This window comes from Symphalangus syndactylus, chromosome 6, assembly GCF_028878055.3.
Source record: "Symphalangus syndactylus isolate Jambi chromosome 6, NHGRI_mSymSyn1-v2.1_pri, whole genome shotgun sequence".
NCBI classification, from domain to species: domain Eukaryota; kingdom Metazoa; phylum Chordata; class Mammalia; order Primates; family Hylobatidae; genus Symphalangus; species Symphalangus syndactylus.
Genome location: NC_072428.2, coordinates 153,946,251 through 153,971,063, shown reverse-complemented (window position 1 = coordinate 153,971,063; position 24,813 = coordinate 153,946,251).

Below are 24,813 nucleotides of genomic sequence, written 5' to 3'. Positions count from 1 at the left end.
CTTAGCGCTCAAAATGTCCAATTGCAGTTTCTACAGAAAGAGTGTTTCAGAAAGGCTCAATCAAAAGTAAGGTTCAACTCTGTTAGTTGAATGCACAGAACAGAAAGTAGTTTCATACAATGCTTCTGTGTAGTTTATATTTGAACATATTCTATTTTCCACTATTACCCACTTAGCGCTACGAATGTCCAGTTGCATTTTCTACAGACAGAGTGTTTCAAAACTGCTCAATCAAAAGTATGGTTTAACTCTGTTAGCTGAATGCTCAGATCAGAAAGAAGTTTCACAGAATGCTTCTGTGTAGTTTATATTTGAATATATTCCTTTTTCCACTACTACTCTCTTAGCGCTCCAAATGTCCAGTTGCATTTTCTACAGAAAGAGTGTTCAGATCTGCTCAATCAAAAGTATGGTTTAACTCTGTTAGCTGAATGCACAGATCAGAAAGAAGTTTCACAGAATGATTCTGTGTAGTTTATATTTGGAGACATTCCTTTTTCCACTATTACCCTCTTAGCGTTCCGAATCTCCACTTGCATTTTCTACAGAAAGAGTGTTTCAGAACGGCTCAATCAAAACTAAGGTTCAACTCTTTTAGTTGAACAAACAGAACAGAAAGAAGTTTCACACAATTCTTCTGTGTAGTTTTTATTTGTAGACATTCTTTTTCCCAATATAGGCCTCTTAGCGCTCAGAATGTCCAATTGCAGTTTCTACAGAAAGAGTGTTTCAGAACGGCTCAATCAAAAGTAAGGTTCACCTCTGTTAGTTGAATGCACAGAACAGAAAGAATTTTCACAGAATGCTACTGTGTAGTTTATATTTGAATATATTCCTTTTTCCACTATTACCCTCTTAGCGCTCAGAATGTCCACTTGCATTTTCTACAGAATGAGTGTTCAGAACTGCGCAATCAAAAGTATGGTTTAACTCTGTTAGCTTAATGAACATATCAGAAATAAGTTTCACACAATGCTTCTGTGTAGTTTTTATTTGAAGATATTATTTTTCCCAATATCGGCCTCTTAGCGCTCAGAATATCCAATTGCAGTTTCTACAGAAAGAGTGTTTCAGAAAGGCTCAATCAAAAGTAAGGTTCAACTCTGTTAGTTGAATGCACAGAACAGAAAGAAGTTTCATACAATGCTTCTGTGTAGTTTATATTTGAACGTATTCTTTTTTCCACTATTACCCTCTTAGTGCTACGAATGTCCAGTTGCATTTTCTACAGACAGAGTGTTTCAAAACTGCTCAATCAAAAGTATGGTTTAACTCTGTTAGCTGAATGCTCAGATCAGAAAGATGTTTCACAGAATGCTTCTGTGTAGTTTATATTTGAGTATATTCCTTTTTCCACTACTACGCTCTTAGCGCTCCAAATGTCCAGTTGCATTTTCTACAGAAAGAGTTTTCAGATCTGCTCAATCAAAAGTATGGTTTAACTCTGTTTGCTGAATGCTCAGATCAGAAAGAAGTTTCACAGAATGCTTCTGTGTAGTTTATATTTGAATATATTCCTTTTTAAACTACTGCGCTCTTAGCGCTCTAAATGTCCAGTTGCATTTTCCACAGAAAGAGTGTTCAGATCTGCTCAATCAAAAGTATGGTTTAACTCTGTTAGCTGAATGCACAGATCAGAAAGAAGTTTCACCGAATGATTCTGTGTAGTTTATATTTGAAGACATTCCTTTTTCCACTATTACCCTCTTAGCGCTCCGAATCTCCACTTGCATTTTCTACAGAAAGAGTGTTTCATAACTGCTCAATCAAAAATATGTTTTATCTCTGTTAACTGAATTTACAGATCAGAAATAAGTTTCACAGAATGCATCTGTGTAGTTTTTATTTGAAGATATTCTTTTTCCCAATGTAGGCCTCTTAGCGCTTAGCATGTCCAATTGCAGTTTCTACAGAAAGAGTGTTTCAGAACGGCTCAATCAAAAGTAAGGTTAAACTCTGTTAGTTGAATGCACAGAACAGAAAGAATTTTCACAGAATGCTACTGTGTAGTTTATATTTGAATATATTCCTTTTTCCACTATTACCCTCTTAGTGCTCCGAATGTCCACTTGCATTTTCTACAGAAAGAATGTTCAGAACAGCGCAATCAAAAGTATGGTTTAACTCTGTTAGCTTAATGAACATATCAGAAATAAGTTTCACACAATGCTTCTGTGTAGTTTTTATTTGAAGATATTATTTTTCCCAATATAGGCCTCTTAGCGCTCAGAATGTCCAATTGCAGTTTCTACAGAAAGAGTGTTTCAGAAAGGCTCAATCAAAAGTCAGGTTCAACTCTGTTAGTTGAATGCACAGAACAGAAAGAAGTTTCATACAATGCTTCTGTGTAGTTTATATTTGAACATATTCTTTTTTCCACTATTACCCACTTAGCGCTACGAATGTCCAATTGCATTTTCTACAGACAGAGTGTTTCAAAACTGCTCAATCAAAAGTATGGTTTAACTCTGTTAGCTGAATGCTCAGATCAGAAAGAAGTTTCACAGAATGCTTCTGTGTAGTTTATATTTGAATATATTCCTTTTTCCACTAATACTCTCTTAGCGCTCCAAATGTCCAGTTGCATATTCTACAGAAAGAGTGTTCAGATCTGCTCAATCAAAAGTATGGTTTAACTCTGTTAGCTGAATGCACAGATCAGAAGTTTCACAGAATGATTCTGTGTAGTTTATATTTGGAGACATTCCTTTTTCCACTATTACCCTCTTAGCGTTCCGAATCTCCACTTGCATTTTCTACAGAAAGAGTGTTTCAGAACGGCTCAATCAAAACTAAGGTTCAACTCTTTTAGTTGAACAAACAGAACAGAAAGAAGTTTCACACAATTCTTCTGTGTAGTTTTTATTTGTAGACATTCCTTTTCCCAATATAGGCCTCTTAGCGCTCAGAATGTCCAATTGCAGTTTCTACAGAAAGAGTGTTTCAGAACGGCTCAATCAAAAGTAAGGTTCACCTCTGTTAGTTGAATGCACAGAACAGAAAGAATTTTCACTGAATGCTACTGTGTAGTTTATATTTGAATATATTCCTTTTTCCACTATTACCCTCTTAGCGCTCAGAATGTCCACTTGCATTTTCTACAGAAAGAGTGTTCAGAACTGCGCAATCAAAAGTATGGTTTAACTCTGTTAGCTTAATGAACATATCAGAAATAAGTTTCACACAATGCTTCTGTGTAGTTTTTATTTGAAGATATTATTTTTCCCAATATCGGCCTCTTAGCGCTCAGAATATCCAATTGCAGTTTCTACAGAAAGAGTGTTTCAGAAAGGCTCAATCAAAAGTAAGGTTCAACTCTGTTAGTTGAATGCACAGAACAGAAAGAAGTTTCATACAATGCTTCTGTGTAGTTTATATTTGAACGTATTCTTTTTTCCACTATTACCCACTTAGCGCTACGAATGTCCAGTTGCATTTTCTACAGACAGAGTGTTTCAAAACTGCTCAATCAAAAGTATGGTTTAACTCTGTTAGCTGAATGCTCAGATCAGAAAGAAGTTTCACTGAATGCTTCTGTGTAGATTATATTTGAATATATTCCTTTTTCCACTACTACGCTCTTAGCGCTCCAAATGTCCAGTTGCATTTTCTACAGAAAGAGTGTTCAGATCTGCTCAATCAAAAGTATGGTTTAACTCTGTTAGCTGAAAGCACAGATCAGAAAGAAGTTTCACCGAATGATTCTGTGTAGTTTATATTTGAAGACATTCCTTTTTCCACTATTACCCTCTTAGCGCTCTGAATCTCCACTTGCATTTTCTACAAAAAGAGTGTTTCATAACTGCTCAATCAAAAATATGTTTTATCTCTGTTAACTGAATTTACAGATCAGAAATAAGTTTCACAGAATGCATCTGTGTAGTTTTTATTTGAAGATATTCTTTTTCCCAATGTAGGCCTCTTAGCGCTTAGCATGTCCAATTGCAGTTTCTACAGAAAGAGTGTTTCAGAACGGCTCAATCAAAAGTAAGGTTCAACTCTGTTAGTTGAATGCACAGAACAGAAAGAATTTTCACAGAATGCTACTGTGTAGTTTATATTTGAATATATTCCTCTTTCCACTATTACCCTCTTAGCGCTCATAATGTCCACTTGCATTTTCTACAGAAAGAGTGTTCAGAACTGCGCAATCAAAAGTATGGTTTAACTCTGTTAGCTTAATGAACATATCAGAAATAAGTTTCACACAATGCTTCTGTGTAGTTTTTATTTGAAGATATTATTTTTCCCAATATAGGCCTCTTAGCGCTCAGAATGTCCAATTGCAGTTTCTACAGAAAGAGTGTTTCAGAAAGGCTCAATCAAAAGTCAGGTTCAACTCTGTTAGTTGAATGCACAGAACAGAAAGAAGTTTCATACAATGCTTCTGTGTAGTTTATATTTGAACATATTCTTTTTTCCACTATTACCCACTTAGCGCTACGAATGTCCAGTTGCATTTTCTACAGACAGAGTGTTTCAAAACTGCTCAATCAAAAGTATGGTTTAACTCTGTTAGCTGAATGCTCAGATCAGAAAGAAGTTTCACAGAATGCCTCTGTGTAGTTTATATTTGAATATATTCCTTTTTCCACTACTACTCTCTTAGCGCTCCAAATGTCCAGTTGCATTTTCTACAGAAAGAGTGTTCAGATCTGCTCAATCAAAAGTATGGTTTAACTCTGTTAGCTGAATGCACAGATCAGAAAGAATTTTCACAGAATGATTCTGTGTAGTTTATATTTCGAGACATTCCTTTTTCCACTATTACCCTCTTAGCGCTCCGAATCTCCACTTGCATTTTCTACAGAAAGAGTGTTTTAGAACGGCTCAATCAAAACTAAGGTTCAACTCTTTTAGTTGAACAAACAGAACAGAAAGAAGTTTCACACAATTCTTCTGTGTAGTTTTTATTTGTAGACATTCTTTTTCCCAATATAGGCCTCTTAGCGCTCAGAATGTCCAATTGCAGTTTCTACAGAAAGAGTGTTTCAGAACGGCTCAATCAAAAGTAAGGTTCAACTCTGTTAGTTGAATGCACAGAACAGAAAGAATTTTCACAGAATGCTACTGTGTAGTTTATATTTGAATATATTCCTTTTTCCACTATTACCCTCTTAGCGCTCCGAATGTCCATTTGCATTTTCTACAGAAAGAGTGTTCAGAACTGCGCAATCAAAAGTATGGTTTAACTCTGTTAGCTTAATGAACATATCAGTAATAAGTTTCACACAATGCTTCTGTGTAGTTTTTATTTGAAGATATTATTTTTCCCAATAGAGGCCTCTTAGCGCTCAGAATGTCCAATTGCAGTTTCTACAGAAAGAGTGTTTCAGAAATGCTCAATCAAAAGTAAGGTTCATCTCTGTTAGTTGAATGCACAGAACAGAAAGAAGTTTCATACAATGTTTCTGTGTAGTTTATATTTGAACATATTCTTTTTTCCACTATTACCCACTTAGCGCTACGAATGTCCAGTTGCATTTTCTACAGACAGAGTGTTTCAAAACTGCTCCATCAAAAGTATGGTTTAACTCTGTTAGCTGAATGCTCAGATCAGAAAGAAGTTTCACAGAATGCTTCTGTGTAGTTTTTATTTGAATATATTCCTTTTTCCACTACTACTCTCTTAGCGCTCCAAATGTCCAGTTGCATTTTCTACAGAAAGAGTGTTCAGATCTGCTCAATCAAAAGTATGGTTTAACTCTGTTAGCTGAATGCACAGATCAGAAAGAAGTTTCACAGAATGATTCTGTGTAGTTTATATTTGGAGACATTCCTTTTCCACTATTACCCTCTTAGCGCTCCGAATCTCCACTTGCATTTTCTACAGAAAGAGTGTTTCAGAACGGCTCAATCAAAACTAAGGTTCAACTCTTTTAGTTGAACAAACAGAACAGAAAGAAGTTTCACACAATTCTTCTGTGTAGTTTTTAGTTGTAGACATTCTTTTTCCCAATATAGGCCTCTTAGCGCTCAGAATGTCCAATTGCAGTTTCTACAGAAAGAGTGTCTCAGAACGGCTCAATCAAAAGTAAGGTTCAACTCTGTTTGTTGAATGCACAGAACAGAAAGAAGTTTCATACAATGCTTCTGTGTAGTTTATATTTGAACATATTCTTTTTTCCACTATTACCCACTTAGCGCTACGAATGTCCAGTTGCATTTTCTACAGACAGAGTGTTTCAAAACTGCTCAATCAAAAGTATGGTTTAACCCTGTAAGCTGAATGCTCAGAGCAGAAGGAAGATTCACAGAATGCTTCTGTGTAGTTTATATTTGAGTATATTCCTTTTTCCACTACTACGCTCTTAGCGCTCCAAATGTCCAGTTGCATTTTCTACAGAAAGAGGGTTCAGATCTGCTCAATCAAAATTATGGTTTAACTCTTTTAGCTGAATGCACAGATCACAAAGAAGTTTCACCGAATGATTCTTTGTAGTTTATATTTGAAGACATTCCTTTTTCCACTATTACCCTCTTAGCGCTCCGAATCTCCACTTGCATTTTCTACAAAAAGAGTGTTTCATAACTGCTCAATCAAAAATATGTTTTATCTCTGTTAACTGAATTTACAGATCAGAAATAAGTTTCACAGAATGCATCTGTGTAGTTTTTATTTGAAGATATTCTTTTTCCCAGTGTAGGCCTCTTAGCGCTTAGCATGTCCAATTGCAGTTTCTACAGAAAGAGTGTTTCAGAACGGCTCAATCAAAAGTAAGGTTCAACTCTGTTAGTTGAATGCACAGAACAGAAAGCATTTTCACAGAATGCTACTGTGTAGTTTATATTTGAATATATTCCTTTTTCCACTATTACCCTCTTAGCGCTCCGAATGTCCACTTGCATTTTCTACAGAAAGAGTGTTCAGAACTGCGCAATCAAAAGTATGGTTTAACTCGGTTAGCTTAATGAACATATCAGAAATAAGTTTCACACAATGCCTCTGTGTAGTCTTTATTTGAAGATATTAATTTTCCCAATACAGGCCTCTTAGCGCTCAGAATGTCCAATTGCAGTTTCTACAGAAAGAGTGTTTCAGAAAGGCTCAATCAAAAGTAAGATTCAACTCTGTTAGTTGAATGCACAGATCAGAAAGAAGTTTCATACAATGCTTCTGTGTAGTTTATATTTGAACATATTCTTTTTTCCAGTATTACCCACTTAGCGCTACGAATGTCCAGTTGCATTTTCTACAGACAGAGTGTTTCAAAACTGCTCAATCAAAAGTATGGTTTAACTCTGTTAGCTGAATGCTCAGATCAGAAAGAAGTTTCACAGAATGCTTCTGTGTAGTTTATATTTGAATATATTCCTTTTTCCACTACTACTCTCTTAGCGCTCCAAATGTCCAGTTGCATTTTCTACAGAAAGAGTGTTCAGATCTGCTCAATCAAAAGTATGGTTTAACTCTGTTAGCTGAATGCACAGATCAGAAAGAAGTTTCACAGAATGATTCTGTGTAGTTTATATTTGGAGACATTTCTTTTCCACTATTACCCTCTTAGCGCTCCGAATCTCCACTTGCATTTTCTACAGAAAGAGTGTTTCAGAATGGCTCAATCAAAACTAAGGTTCAACTCTTTTAGTTGAACAAACAGAACAGAAAGAAGTTTCACACAATTCTTCTGTGTAGTTTTTATTTGTAGACATTCTTTTTCCCAAAATAGGCCTCTTAGCGCTCAGAATGTCCAATTGCAGTTTCTACAGAAAGAGTGTTTAAGAACGGCTCAACCAAAAGTAAGGTTCAACTCTGTTAGTTGAATGCACAGAACAGAAAGAAGTTTCATACAATGCTTCTGTGTAGTTTATATTTGAACATATTCTTTTTTCCACTATTACCCACTTAGCGCTACGAATATCCAGTTGCATTTTCTACAGACAGAGTGTTTCAAAACTGCTCAATCAAAAGTATGGTTTAACTCTGTTAGCTGAATGCTCAGATCAGAAAGATGTTTCACAGAATGCTTCTGTGTAGTTTATATTTGAGTATATTCCTTTTTCCACTACTACGCTCTTAGCGCTCCAAATGTCCAGTTGCATTTTCTACAGAAAGAGTGTTCAGATCTGCTCAATCAAAAGTATGGTTTAACTCTGTTAGCTGAATGCTCAGATCAGAAAGAAGTTTCACAGAATGCTTCTGTGTAGTTTATATTTGAATATATTCCTTTTTAAACTACTGCGCTCTTAGCGCTATAAATGTCCAGTTGCATTTTCCACAGAAAGAGTGTTCAGATCTGCTCAATCAAAAGTATGGTTTAACTCTGTTAGCTGAATGCACAGATCAGAAAGAAGTTTCACCGAATGATTCTGTGTAGTTTATATTTGAAGACATTCCTTTTTCCACTATTACCCTCTTAGCGCTCCGAATCTCCACTTGCATTTTCTACAGAAAGAGTGTTTCATAACTGCTCAATCAAAAATATGTTTTATCTCTGTTAACTGAATTTACAGATCAGAAATAAGTTTCACAGAATGCATCTGTGTAGTTTTTATTTGAAGATATTCTTTTTCCCAATGTAGGCCTCTTAGCGCTTAGCATGTCCAATTGCAGTTTCTACAGAAAGAGTGTTTCAGAACGGCTCAATCAAAAGTAAGGTTAAACTCTGTTAGTTGAATGCACAGAACAGAAAGAATTTTCACAGAATGCTACTGTGTAGTTTATATTTGAATATATTCCTTTTTCCACTATTACCCTCTTAGCGCTCAGAATGTCCACTTGCATTTTCTACAGAAAGAGTGTTCAGAACTGCGCAATCAAAAGTATGGTTTAACTCTGTTAGCTTAATGAACATATCAGAAATAAGTTTCACACAATGCTTCTGTGTAGTTTTTATTTGAAGATATTATTTTTCCCAATATAGGCCTCTTAGCGCTCAGAATGTCCAATTGCAGTTTCTACAGAAAGAGTGTTTCAGAAAGGCTCAATCAAAAGTCAGGTTCAACTCCGTTAGTTGAATGCACAGAACAGAAAGAAGTTTCATACAATGCTTCTGTGTAGTTTATATTTGAACATATTCCTTTTCCACTATTACCCACTTAGCGCTACGAATGTCCAGTTGCATTTTCTACAGACAGAGTGTTTCAAAACTGCTCAATCAAAAGTATGGTTTAACTCTGTTAGCTGAATGCTCAGATCAGAAAGAAGTTTCACAGAATGCTTCTGTGTAGTTTATATTTGAATATATTCCTTTTTCCACTAATACTCTCTTAGCGCTCCAAATGTCCAGTTGCATATTCTACAGAAAGAGTGTTCAGATCTGCTCAATCAAAAGTATGGTTTAACTCTGTTAGCTGAATGCACAGATCAGAAGTTTCACAGAATGATTCTGTGTAGTTTATATTTGGAGACATTCCTTTTTCCACTATTACCCTCTTAGCGTTCCGAATCTCCACTTGCATTTTCTACAGAAAGAGTGTTTCAGAACGGCTCAATCAAAACTAAGGTTCAACTCTTTTAGTTGAACAAACAGAACAGAAAGAAGTTTCACACAATTCTTCTGTGTAGTTTTTATTTGTAGACATTCTTTTTCCCAATATAGGCCTCTTAGTGCTCAGAATTTCCAATTGCAGTTTCTACAGAAAGAGTGTTTCAGAACGGCTCAATCAAAAGTAAGGTTCAACTCTGTTAGTTGAATGCACAGAACAGAAAGAATTTTCACAGAATGCTACTGTGTAGTTTATATTTGAATATATTCCTTTTTCCACTATTACCCTCTTAGCGCTCCGAATGTCCATTTGCATTTTCTACAGAAAGAGTGTTCAGAACTGCGCAATCAAAAGTATGGTTTAACTCTGTTAGCTTAATGAACATATCAGTAATAAGTTTCACACAATGCTTCTGTGTAGTTTTTATTTGAAGATATTATTTTTCCCAATAGAGGCCTCTTAGCGCTCAGAATGTCCAATTGCAGTTTCTACAGAAAGAGTGTTTCAGAAATGCTCAATCAAAAGTAAGGTTCATCTCTGTTAGTTGAATGCACAGAACAGAAAGTAGTTTCATACAATGTTTCTGTGTAGTTTATATTTGAACATATTCTTTTTTCCACTATTACCCACTTAGCGCTACGAATGTCCAGTTGCATTTTCTACAGACAGAGTGTTTCAAAACTGCTCAATCAAAAGTATGGTTTAACTCTGTTAGCTGAATGCTCAGATCAGAAAGAAGTTTCACAGAATGCTTCCGTGTAGTTTATATTTGAATATATTCCTTTTTCCACTACTACTCTCTTAGCGCTCCAAATGTCCAGTTGCATTTTCTACAGAAAGAGTGTTCAGATCTGCTCAATCAAAAGTATGGTTTAACTCTGTTAGCTGAATGCACAGATCAGAAAGAAGTTTCACAGAATGATTCTGTGTAGTTTATATTTGGAGACATTCCTTTTCCACTATTACCCTCTTAGCGCTCCGAATCTCCACTTGCATTTTCTACAGAAAGAGTGTTTCAGAACGGCTCAATCAAAACTAAGGTTCAACTCTTTTAGTTGAACAAACAGAACAGAAAGAAGTTTCACACAATTCTTCTGTGTAGTTTTTAGTTGTAGACATTCTTTTTCCCAATATAGGCCTCTTAGCGCTCAGAATGTCCAATTGCAGTTTCTACAGAAAGAGTGTCTCAGAACGGCTCAATCAAAAGTAAGGTTCAACTCTGTTTGTTGAATGCACAGAACAGAAAGAAGTTTCATACAATGCTTCTGTGTAGTTTATATTTGAACATATTCTTTTTTCCACTATTACCCTCTTAGCGCTACGAATGTCCAGTTGCATTTTCTACAGACAGAGTGTTTCAAAACTGCTCAATCAAAAGTATGGTTTAACCCTGTAAGCTGAATGCTCAGAGCAGAAGGAAGATTCACAGAATGCTTCTGTGTAGTTTATATTTGAGTATATTCCTTTTTCCACTACTACGCTCTTAGCGCTCCAAATGTCCAGTTGCATTTTCTACAGAAAGAGTGTTCAGATCTGCTCAATCAAAATTATGGTTTAACTCTGTTAGCTGAATGCACAGATCACAAAGAAGTTTCACCGAATGATTCTGTGTAGTTTATATTTGAAGACATTCCTTTTTCCACTATTACCCTCTTAGCGCTCCGAATCTCCACTTGCATTTTCTACAGAAAGATTGTTTCATAACTGCTCAATCAAAAATATGTTTTATCTCTGTTAACTGAATTTACAGATAAGAAATAAGTTTCACAGAATGCATCTGTGTAGTTTTTATTTGAAGATATTTTTTTCCCAATGTAGGCCTCTTAGCGCTTAGCATGTCCAATTGCAGTTTCTACAGAAAGAGTGTTTCAGAACGGCTCAATCAAAAGTAAGGTTAAACTCTGTTAGTTGAATGCACAGAACAGAAAGAATTTTCACAGAATGCTACTGTGTAGTTTATATTTGAATATATTCCTTTTTCCACTATTACCCTCTTAGTGCTCCGAATGTCCACTTGCATTTTCTACAGAAAGAGTGTTCAGAACTGCGCAATCAAAAGTATGGTTTAACTCTGTTAGCTTAATGAACATATCAGAAATAAGTTTCACACAATGTTTCTGTGTAGTTTTTATTTGAAGATATTATTTTTCCCAATATAGGCCTCTTAGCGCTCAGAATGTCCAATTGCAGTTTCTACAGAAAGAGTGTTTCAGAAAGGCTCAATCAAAAGTCAGGTTCAACTCTGTTAGTTGAATGCACAGAACAGAAAGAAGTTTCATACAATGCTTCTGTGTAGTTTATATTTGAACATATTCTTTTTTCCACTATTACCCACTTAGCGCTACGAATGTCCAGTTGCATTTTCTACAGACAGAGTGTTTCAAAACTGCTCAATCAAAAGTATGGTTTAACTCTGTTAGCTGAATGCTCAGATCAGAAAGAAGTTTCACAGAATGCTTCTGTGTAGTTTATATTTGAATATATTCCTTTTTCCACTAATACTCTCTTAGCGCTCCAAATGTCCAGTTGCATATTCTACAGAAAGAGTGTTCAGATCTGCTCAATCAAAAGTATGGTTTAAATCTGTTAGCTGAATGCACAGATCAGAAGTTTCACAGAATGATTCTGTGTAGTTTATATTTGGAGACATTCCTTTTTCCACTATTACCCTCTTAGCGTTCCGAATCTCCACTTGCATTTTCTACAGAAAGAGTGTTTCAGAACGGCTCAATCAAAACTAAGGTTCAACTCTTTTAGTTGAACAAACAGAACAGAAAGAAGTTTCACACAATTCTTCTGTGTAGTTTTTATTTGTAGACATTCTTTTTCCCAATATAGGCCTCTTAGCGCTCAGAATGTCCAATTGCAGTTTCTACAGAAAGAGTGTTTCAGAACGGCTCAATCAAAAGTAAGGTTCACCTCTGTTAGTTGAATGCACAGAACAGAAAGAATTTTCACAGAATGCTACTGTGTAGTTTATATTTGAATATATTCCTTTTTCCACTATTACCCTCTTAGCGCTCAGAATGTCCACTTGCATTTTCTACAGAAAGAGTGTTCAGAACTGCGCAATCAAAAGTATGGTTTAACTCTGTTAGCTTAATGAACATATCAGAAATAAGTTTCACACAATGCTTCTGTGTAGTTTTTATTTGAAGATATTATTTTTCCCAATATAGGCCTCTTAGCGCTCAGAATGTCCAATTGCAGTTTCTACAGAAAGAGTGTTTCAGAAAGGCTCAATCAAAAGTCAGGTTCAACTCCGTTAGTTGAATGCACAGAACAGAAAGAAGTTTCATACAATGCTTCTGTGTAGTTTATATTTGAACATATTCTTTTTTCCACTATTACCCACTTAGCGCTACGAATGTCCAGTTGCATTTTCTACAGACAGAGTGTTTCAAAACTGCTCAATCAAAAGTATGGTTTAACTCTGTTAGCTGAATGCTCAGATCAGAAAGAAGTTTCACAGAATGCTTCTGTGTAGTTTATATTTGAATATATTCCTTTTTCCACTAATACTCTCTTAGCGCTCCAAATGTCCAGTTGCATATTCTACAGAAAGAGTGTTCAGATCTGCTCAATCAAAAGTATGGTTTAACTATGTTAGCTGAATGCACAGATCAGAAGTTTCACAGAATGATTCTGTGTAGTTTATATTTGGAGACATTCCTTTTTCCACTATTACCCTCTTAGCGTTCCGAATCTCCACTTGCATTTTCTACAGAAAGAGTGTTTCAGAACGGCTCAATCAAAACTAAGGTTCAACTCTTTTAGTTGAACAAACAGAACAGAAAGAAGTTTCACACAATTCTTCTGTGTAGTTTTTATTTGTAGACATTCTTTTTCCCAATATAGGCCTCTTAGCGCTCAGAATGTCCAATTGCAGTTTCTACAGAAAGAGTGTTTCAGAACGGCTCAATCAAAAGTAAGGTTCAACTCTGTTAGTTGAATGCACAGAACAGAAAGAATTTTCACAGAATGCTACTGTGTAGTTTATATTTGAATATATTCCTTTTTCCACTATTACCCTCTTAGCGCTCCGAATGTCCATTTGCATTTTCTACAGAAAGAGTGTTCAGAACTGCGCAATCAAAAGTATGGTTTAACTCTGTTAGCTTAATGAACATATCAGTAATAAGTTTCACACAATGCTTCTGTGTAGTTTTTATTTGAAGATATTATTTTTCCCAATAGAGGCCTCTTAGCGCTCAGAATGTCCAATTGCAGTTTCTACAGAAAGAGTGTTTCAGAAATGCTCAATCAAAAGTAAGGTTCATCTCTGTTAGTTGAATGCACAGAACAGAAAGAAGTTTCATACAATGTTTCTGTGTAGTTTATATTTGAACATATTCTTTTTTCCACTATTACCCACTTAGCGCTACGAATGTCCAGTTGCATTTTCTACAGACAGAGTGTTTCAAAACTGCTCAATCAAAAGTATGGTTTAACTCTGTTAGCTGAATGCTCAGATCAGAAAGAAGTTTCACAGAATGCTTCTGTGTAGTTTATATTTGAATATATTCCTTTTTCCACTACTACTCTCTTAGCGCTCCAAATGTCCAGTTGCATTTTCTACAGAAAGAGTGTTCAGATCTGCTCAACCAAAAGTATGGTTTAACTCTGTTAGCTGAATGCACAGATCAGAAAGAAGTTTCACAGAATGATTCTGTGTAGTTTATATTTGGAGACATTCCTTTTCCACTATTACCCTCTTAGCGCTCCGAATCTCCACTTGCATTTTCTACAGAAAGAGTGTTTCAAAACGGCTCAATCAAAACTAAGGTTCAACTCTTTTAGTTGAACAAACAGAACAGAAAGAAGTTTCACACAATTCTTCTGTGTAGTTTTTAGTTGTAGACATTCTTTTTCCCAATATAGGCCTCTTAGCGCTCAGAATGTCCAATTGCAGTTTCTACAGAAAGAGTGTCTCAGAACGGCTCAATCAAAAGTAAGGTTCAACTCTGTTTGTTGAATGCACAGAACAGAAAGAAGTTTCATACAATGCTTCTGTGTAGTTTATATTTGAACATATTCTTTTTTCCACTATTACCCACTTAGCGCTACGAATGTCCAGTTGCATTTTCTACAGACAGAGTGTTTCAAAACTGCTCAATCAAAAGTATGGTTTAACCCTGTAAGCTGAATGCTCAGAGCAGAAGGAAGATTCACAGAATGCTTCTGTGTAGTTTATATTTGAGTATATTCCTTTTTCCACTACTACGCTCTTAGCGCTCCAAATGTCCAGTTGCATTTTCTACAGAAAGAGTGTTCAGATCTGCTCAATCAAAATTATGGTTTAACTCTGTTAGCTGAATGCACAGATCACAAAGAAGTTTCACCGAATGATTCTTTGTAGTTTGTATTTGAAGACATTCCTTTTTCCACTATTACCCTCTTAGCGCTCCGAATCTCCACTTGCATTTTCTACAGAAAGATTGTTTCATAACTGCTCAATCAAAAATATGTTTTATCTCTGTTAACTGAATTTACAGATCAGAAATAAGTTTCACAGAATGCATCTGTGTAGTTTTTATTTGAAGATATTTTTTTCCCAATGTAGGCCTCTTAGCGCTTAGCATGTCCAATTGCAGTTTCTACAGAAAGAGTGTTTCAGAACGGCTCAATCAAAAGTAAGGTTAAACTCTGTTAGTTGAATGCACAGAACAGAAAGAATTTTCACAGAATGCTACTGTGTAGTTTATATTTGAATATATTCCTTTTTCCACTATTACCCTCTTAGTGCTCCGAATGTCCACTTGCATTTTCTACAGAAAGAGTGTTCAGAACTGCGCAATCAAAAGTATGGTTTAACTCTGTTAGCTTAATGAACATATCAGAAATTAGTTTCACACAATGTTTCTGTGTAGTTTTTATTTGAAGATATTATTTTTCCCAATATAGGCCTCTTAGCGCTCAGAATGTCCAATTGCAGTTTCTACAGAAAGAGTGTTTCAGAAAGGCTCAATCAAAAGTCAGGTTCAACTCTGTTAGTTGAATGCACAGAACAGAAAGAAGTTTCATACAATGCTTCTGTGTAGTTTATATTTGAACATATTCTTTTTTCCACTATTACCCACTTAGCGCTACGAATGTCCAGTTGCATTTTCTACAGACAGAGTGTTTCAAAACTGCTCAATCAAAAGTATGGTTTAACTCTGTTAGCTGAATGCTCAGATCAGAAAGAAGTTTCACAGAATGCTTCTGTGTAGTTTATATTTGAATATATTCCTTTTTCCACTAATACTCTCTTAGCGCTCCAAATGTCCAGTTGCATATTCTACAGAAAGAGTGTTCAGATCTGCTCAATCAAAAGTATGGTTTAACTCTGTTAGCTGAATGCACAGATCAGAAGTTTCACAGAATGATTCTGTGTAGTTTATATTTGGAGACATTCCTTTTTCCACTATTACCCTCTTAGCGTTCCGAATCTCCACTTGCATTTTCTACAGAAAGAGTGTTTCAGAACGGCTCAATCAAAACTAAGGTTCAACTCTTTTAGTTGAACAAACAGAACAGAAAGAAGTTTCACACAATTCTTCTGTGTAGTTTTTATTTGTAGACTTTCTTTTTCCCAATATAGGCCTCTTAGCGCTCAGAATGTCCAATTGCAGTTTCTACAGAAAGAGTGTTTCAGAACGGCTCAATCAAAAGTAAGGTTCACCTCTGTTAGTTGAATGCACAGAACAGAAAGAATTTTCACAGAATGCTACTGTGTAGTTTATATTTGAATATATTCCTTTTTCCACTATTACCCTCTTAGCGCTCAGAATGTCCACTTGCATTTTCTACAGAAAGAGTGTTCAGAACTGCGCAATCAAAAGTATGGTTTAACTCTGTTAGCTTAATGAACATATCAGAAATAAGTTTCACACAATGCTTCTGTGTAGTTTTTATTTGAAGATATTATTTTTCCCAATATAGGCCTCTTAGCGCTCAGAATGTCCAATTGCAGTTTCTACAGAAAGAGTGTTTCAGAAAGGCTCAATCAAAAGTCAGGTTCAACTCCGTTAGTTGAATGCACAGAACAGAAAGAAGTTTCATACAATGCTTCTGTGTAGTTTATATTTGAACATATTCTTTTTTCCACTATTACCCACTTAGCGCTACGAATGTCCAGTTGCATTTTCTACAGACAGAGTGTTTCAAAACTGCTCAATCAAAAGTATGGTTTAACTCTGTTAGCTGAATGCTCAGATCAGAAAGAAGTTTCACAGAATGCTTCTGTGTAGTTTATATTTGAATATATTCCTTTTTCCACTAATACTCTCTTAGCGCTCCAAATGTCCAGTTGCATATTCTACAGAAAGAGTGTTCAGATCTGCTCAATCAAAAGTATGGTTTAACTCTGTTAGCTGAATGCACAGATCAGAAGTTTCACAGAATGATTCTGTGTAGTTTATATTTGGAGACATTCCTTTTTCCACTATTACCCTCTTAGCGTTCCGAATCTCCACTTGCATTTTCTACAGAAAGAGTGTTTCAGAACGGCTCAATCAAAACTAAGGTTCAACTCTTTTAGTTGAACAAACAGAACAGAAAGAAGTTTCACACAATTCTTCTGTGTAGTTTTTATTTGTAGACATTCTTTTTCCCAATATAGGCCTCTTAGCGCTCAGAATGTCCAATTGCAGTTTCTACAGAAAGAGTGTTTCAGAACGGCTCAATCAAAAGTAAGGTTCAACTCTGTTAGTTGAATGCACAGAACAGAAAGAATTTTCACAGAATGCTACTGTGTAGTTTATATTTGAATATATTCCTTTTTCCACTATTACCCTCTTAGCGCTCCGAATGTCCATTTGCATTTTCTACAGAAAGAGTGTTCAGAACTGCGCAATCAAAAGTATGGTTTAACTCTGTTAGCTTAATGAACATATCAGTAATAAGTTTCACACAATGCTTCTGTGTAGTTTTTATTTGAAGATATTATTTTTCCCAATAGAGGCCTCTTAGCGCTCAGAATGTCCAATTGCAGTTTCTAAAGAAAGAGTGTTTCAGAAATGCTCAATCAAAAGTAAGGTTCATCTCTGTTAGTTGAATGCACAGAACAGAAAGAAGTTTCATACAATGTTTCTGTGTAGTTTATATTTGAACATATTCTTTTTTCCACTATTACCCACTTAGCGCTACGAATGTCCAGTTGCATTTTCTACAGACAGAGTGTTTCAAAACTGCTCAATCAAAAGTATGGTTTAACTCTGTTAGCTGAATGCTCAGATCAGAAAGAAGTTTCACAGAATGCTTCTGTGTAGTTTATATTTGAATATATTCCTTTTTCCACTACTACTCTCTTAGCGCTCCAAATGTCCAGTTGCATTTTCTACAGAAAGAGTGTTCAGATCTGCTCAACCAAAAGTATGGTTTAACTCTGTTAGCTGAATGCACAGATCAGAAAGAAGTTTCACAGAATGATTCTGTGTAGTTTATATTTGGAGACATTCCTTTTCCACTATTACCCTCTTAGCGCTCCGAATCTCCACTTGCATTTTCTACAGAAAGAGTGTTTCAAAACGGCTCAATCAAAACTAAGGTTCAACTCTTTTAGTTGAACAAACAGAACAGAAAGAAGTTTCACACAATTCTTCTGTGTAGTTTTTAGTTGTAGACATTCTTTTTCCCAATATAGGCCTCTTAGCGCTCAGAATGTCCAATTGCAGTTTCTACAGAAAGAGTGTCTCAGAACGGCTCAATCAAAAGTAAGGTTCAACTCTGTTTGTTGAATGCACAGAACAGAAAGAAGTTTCATACAATGCTTCTGTGTAGTTTATATTTGAACATATTCTTTTTTCCACTATTACCCACTTAGCGCTACGAATGTCCAGTTGCATTTTCTACAGACAGAGTGTTTCAAAACTGCTCAATCAAAAGTATGGTTTAACCCTGTAAGCTGAATGCTCAGAGCAGAAGGAAGATTCACAGAATGCTTCTGTGTAGTTTATATTTGAGTATATTCCTTTTTCCACTACTACGCTCTTAGCGCTCCAAATGTCCAGTTGCATTTTCTACAGAAAGAGTGTTCAGATCTGCTCAATCAAAATTATGGTTTAACTCTGTTAGCTGAATGCACAGATCACAAAGAAGTTTCACCGAATGATTCTTTGTAGTTTATATTTGAAGACATTCCTTTTTCCACTATTACCCTCTTAGCGCTCCGAATCTCCACTTGCATTTTCTACAGAAAGAGTGTTTCATAACTGCTCAATCAAAAAAATGTTTTATCTCTGTTAACTGAATTTACAGATCAGAAATAAGTTTCACAGAATGCATCTGTGTAGTTTTTATTTGAAGATATTCTTTTTCCCAATGTAGGCCTCTTAGCGCTTAGCATGTCCAATTGCAGTTTCTACAGAAAGAGTGTTTCAGAACGGCTCAATCAAAAGTAAGGTTAAACTCTGTTAGTTGAATGCACAGAACAGAAAGAATTTTCACAGAATGCTACTGTGTAGTTTATATTTGAATATATTCCTTTTTCCACTATTACCCTCTTAGTGCTCCGAATGTCCACTTGCATTTTCTACAGAAAGAGTGTTCAGAACTGCGCAATCAAAAGTATGGTTTAACTCTGTTAGCTTAATGAACATATCAGAAATAAGTTTCACACAATGTTTCTGTGTAGTTTTTATTTGAAGATATTATTTTTCCCAATATAGGCCTCTTAGCGCTCAGAATGTCCAATTGCAGTTTCTACAGAAAGAGTGTTTCAGAAAGGCTCAATCAAAAGTCAGGTTCAACTCTGTTAGTTGAATGCACAGAACAGAAAGAAGTTTCATACAATGCTTCTGTGTAGTTTATATTTGAACATATTCTTTTTTCCACTATTACCCAATTAGCGCTACGAATGTCCAGTTGCATTTTCTACAGACAGAGTGTTTCAAAACTGCTCAATCAAAAGTATGGTTTAACTCTGTTAGCTGAATGCTCAGATCAGAAAGAAGTTTCACAGAATGCTTCTGTGTAGTTTATATTTGAATATATTCCTTTTTCCACTAATACTCTCTTAGCGCTCCAAATATCCAGTTGCATATTCTACAGAAAGAGTGTTCAGATCTGCTCAATCAAAAGTATGGTTTAACTCTGTTAGCTGAATGCACAGATCAGAAGTTTCACAGAATGATTCTGCGTAGTTTATATTTGGAGACATTCCTTTTTCCACTATTACCCTCTTAGCGTTCCGAATCTCCACTTGCATTTTCTACAGAAAGAGTGTTTCAGAACGGCTCAATCAAAACTAAGGTTCAACTCTTTTAGTTGAACAAACAGAACAGAAAGAAGTTTCACACAATTCTTCTGTGTAGTTTTTATTTGTAGACATTCTTTTTCCCAATATAGGCCTCTTAGCGCTCAGAATGTCCAATTGCAGTTTCTACAGAAAGAGTGTTTCAGAACGGCTCAATCAAAAGTAAGGTTCACCTCTGTTAGTTGAATGCACAGAACAGAAAGAATTTTCACAGAATTCTACTGTGTAGTTTATATTTGAATATATTCCTTTTTCCACTATTACCCTCTTAGCGCTCAGAATGTCCACTTGCATTTTCTACAGAAAGAGTGTTCAGAACTGCGCAATCAAAAGTATGGTTTAACTCTGTTAGCTTAATGAACATATCAGAAATAAGTTTCACACAATGCTTCTGTGTAGTTTTTATTTGAAGATATTATTTTTCCCAATATCGGCCTCTTAGCGCTCAGAATATCCAATTGCAGTTTCTACAGAAAGAGTGTTTCAGAAAGGCTCAATCAAAAGTAAGGTTCAACTCTGTTAGTTGAATGCACAGAACAGAAAGAAGTTTCATACAATGCTTCTGTGTAGTTTATATTTGAACGTATTCTTTTTTCCACTATTACCCACTTAGCGCTACGAATGTCCAGTTGCATTTTCTACAGACAGAGTGTTTCAAAACTGCTCAATCAAAAGTATGGTTTAACTCTGTTAGCTGAATGCTCAGATCAGAAAGAAGGTTCACTGAATGCTTCTGTGTAGATTATATTTGAATATATTCCTTTTTCCACTACTACGCTCTTAGCGCTCCAAATGTCCAGTTGCATTTTCTACAGAAAGAGTGTTCAGATCTGCTCAATCAAAAGTATGGTTTAACTCTGTTAGCTGAAAGCACAGATCAGAAAGAAGTTTCACCGAATGATTCTGTGTAGTTTATATTTGAAGACATTCCTTTTTCCACTATTACCCTCTTAGCGCTCCGAATCTCCACTTGCATTTTCTACAAAAAGAGTGTTTCATAACTGCTCAATCAAAAATATGTTTTATCTCTGTTAACTGAATTTACAGATCAGAAATAAGTTTCACAGAATGCATCTGTGTAGTTTTTATTTGAAGATATTCTTTTTCCCAATGTAGGCCTCTTAGCGCTTAGCATGTCCAATTGCAGTTTCTACAGAAAGAGTGTTTCAGAACGGCTCAATCAAAAGTAAGGTTCAACTCTGTTAGTTGAATGCACAGAACCGAAAGAATTTTCACAGAATGCTACTGTGTAGTTTATATTTGAATATATTCCTCTTTCCACTATTACCCTCTTAGCGCTCCGAATGTCCACTTGCATTTTCTACAGAAAGAGTGTTCAGAACTGCGCAATCAAAAGTATGGTTTAACTCTGTTAGCTTAATGAACATATCAGAAATAAGTTTCACACAATGCTTCTGTGTAGTTTTTATTTGAAGATATTATTTTTCCCAATAGAGGCCTCTTAGCGCTCAGAATGTCCAATTGCAGTTTCTACAGAAAGAGTGTTTCAGAAAGGCTCAATCAAAAGTAAGGTTCATCTCTGTTAGTTGAATGCACAGAACAGAAAGAAGTTTCATACAATGTTTCTGTGTAGTTTATATTTGAACATATTCTTTTTTCCACTATTACCCACTTAGCGCTACGAATGTCCAGTTGCATTTTCTACAGACAGAGTGTTTCAAAACTGCTCAATCAAAAGTATGGTTTAACTCTGTTAGCTGAATGCTCAGATCAGAAAGAAGTTTCACAGAATGCTTCTGTGTAGTTTTTATTTGAATATATTCCTTTTTCCACTACTATTCTTTTAGCGCTCCAAATGTCCAGTTGCATTTTCTACAGAAAGAGTGTTCAGATCTGCTCAATCAAAAGTATGGTTTAACTCTGTTAGCTGAATGCACAGATCAGAAAGAAGTTTCACAGAATGATTCTGTGTAGTTTATATTTGGAGACATTCCTTTTCCACTATTACCCTCTTAGCGCTCCGAATCTCCACTTGCATTTTCTACAGAAAGAGTGTTTCAGAACGGATCAATCAAAACTAAGGTTCAACTCTTTTAGTTGAACAAACAGAACAGAAAGAAGTTTCACACAATTCTTCTGTGTAGTTTTTAGTTGTAGACATTCTTTTTCCCAATATAGGCCTCTTAGCACTCAGAATGTCCAATTGCAGTTTCTACAGAAAGAGTGTCTCAGAACGGCTCAATCAAAAGTAAGGTTCAACTCTGTTAGTTGAATGCACAGAACAGAAAGAAGTTTCATACAATGCTTCTGTGTAGTTTATATTTGAACATATTATTTTTTCCACTATTACCCACTTAGCGCTACGAATGTCCAGTTGCATTTTCTACAGACAGAGTGTTTCAAAACTGCTCAATCAAAAGTATGGTTTAACTCTGTTAGCTGAATGCTCAGATCAGAAAGAAGTTTCACAGAATGCTTCTGTGTAGTTTATATTTGAATATATTCCTTTTTCCACTACTACTCTCTTAGCGCTCCAAATGTCCAGTTGCATTTTCTACAGAAAGAGTGTTCAGATCTGCTCAATCAAAAGTATGGTTTAACTCTGTTAGCTGAATGCACAGATCAGAAAGAATTTTCACAGAATGATTCTGTGTAGTTTATATTTCGAGACATTCCTTTTTCCACTATTACCCTCTTAGCGCTCCGAATCTCCACTTGCATTTTCTACAGAAAGAGTGTTTCAGAACGGCTCAATCAAAATAAGGTTCAACTCTTTTAGTTGAACAAACAGAACAGAAAGAAGTTTCACACAATTATTCTGTGTAGTTTTTATTTGTAGATATTCTTTTTCCCAATATAGGCCTCTTAGCGCTCAGAATGTCCAATTGCAGTTTCTACAGAAAGAGTGTTTCAGAATGGCTCAATCAAAAGTAAGGTTCAACTCTGTTAGTTGAATGCACAGAACAGAAGAATTTTCACAGAATGCTACTGTGTAGTTTATATTTGAATATATTCCTTTTTCCACTATTACCCTCTTAGCGCTCCGAATGTCCATTTGCATTTTCTACAGAAAGAGTGTTCAGAACTGCGCAATCAAAAGTATGGTTTAACTCTGTTAGCTTAATGAACATATCAGTAATAAGTTTCACACAATGCTTCTGTGTAGTTTTTATTTGAAGATATTATTTTTCCCAATAGAGGCCTCTTAGCGCTCAGAATGTCCAATTGCAGTTTCTACAGAAAGAGTGTTTCAGAAATGCTCAATCAAAAGTAAGGTTCATCTCTGTTAGTTGAATGCACAGAACAGAAAGAAGTTTCATACAATGTTTCTGTGTAGTTTATATTTGAACATATTCTTTTTTCCACTATTACCCACTTAGCGCTACGAATGTCCAGTTGCATTTTCTACAGACAGAGTGTTTCAAAACTGCTCAATCAAAAGTATGGTTTAACTCTGTTAGCTGAATTCTCAGATCAGAAAGAAGTTTCACAGAATGCTTCTGTGTAGTTTATATTTGAATATATTCCTTTTTCCACTACTACTCTCTTAGCGCTCCAAATGTCCAGTTGCATTTTCTACAGAAAGAGTGTTCAGATCTGCTCAATCAAAAGTATGGTTTAACTCTGTTAGCTGAATGCACAGATCAGAAAGAAGTTTCACAGAATGATTCTGTGTAGTTTATATTTGGAGACATTCCTTTTCCACTATTACCCTCTTAGCGCTCCGAATCTCCACTTGCATTTTCTACAGAAAGAGTGTTTCAGAACGGCTCAATCAAAACTAAGGTTCAACTCTTTTAGTTGAACAAACAGAACAGAAAGAAGTTTCACACAATTCTTCTGTGTAGTTTTTAGTTGTAGACATTCTTTTTCCCAATATAGGCCTCTTAGCGCTCAGAATGTCCAATTGCAGTTTCTACAGAAAGAGTGTCTCAGAACGGCTCAATCAAAAGTAAGGTTCAACTCTGTTTGTTGAATGCACAGAACAGAAAGAAGTTTCATACAATGCTTCTGTGTAGTTTATATTTGAACATATTCTTTTTTCCACTATTACCCACTTAGCGCTACGAATGTCCAGTTGCATTTTCTACAGACAGAGTGTTTCAAAACTGCTCAATCAAAAGTATGGTTTAACCCTGTAAGCTGAATGCTCAGAGCAGAAGGAAGATTCACAGAATGCTTCTGTGTAGTTTATATTTGAGTATATTCCTTTTTCCACTACTACGCTCTTAGCGCTCCAAATGTCCAGTTGCATTTTCTACAGAAAGAGGGTTCAGATCTGCTCAATCAAAATTATGGTTTAACTCTGTTAGCTGAATGCACAGATCACAAAGAAGTTTCACCGAATGATTCTTTGTAGTTTATATTTGAAGACATTCCTTTTTCCACTATTACCCTCTTAGCGCTCCGAATCTCCACTTGCATTTTCTACAAAAAGAGTGTTTCATAACTGCTCAATCAAAAATATGTTTTATCTCTGTTAACTGAATTTACAGATCAGAAATAAGTTTCACAGAATGCATCTGTGTAGTTTTTATTTGAAGATATTCTTTTTCCCAATGTAGGCCTCTTAGCGCTTAGCATGTCCAATTGCAGTTTCTACAGAAAGAGTGTTTCAGAACGGCTCAATCAAAAGTAAGGTTCAACTCTGTTAGTTGAATGCACAGAACAGAAAGAATTTTCACAGAATGCTACTGTGTAGTTTATATTTGAATATATTCCTTTTTCCACTATTACCCTCTTAGCGCTCCGAATGTCCACTTGCATTTTCTACAGAAAGAGTGTTCAGAACTGCGCAATCAAAAGTATGGTTTAACTCTGTTAGCTTAATGAACATATCAGAAATAAGTTTCACACAATGCCTCTGTGTAGTTTTTATTTGAAGATATTAATTTTCCCAATATAGGCCTCTTAGCGCTCAGAATGTCCAATTGCAGTTTCTACAGAAAGAGTGTTTCAGAAAGGCTCAATCAAAAGTAAGGTTCAACTCTGTTAGTTGAATGCACAGAACAGAAAGAAGTTTCATACAATGCTTCTGTGTAGTTTATATTTGAACATATTCTTTTTTCCAGTATTACCCACTTAGCGCTACGAATGTCCAGTTGCATTTTCTACAGACAGAGTGTTTCAAAACTGCTCAATCAAAAGTATGGTTTAACTCTGTTAGCTGAATGCTCAGATCAGAA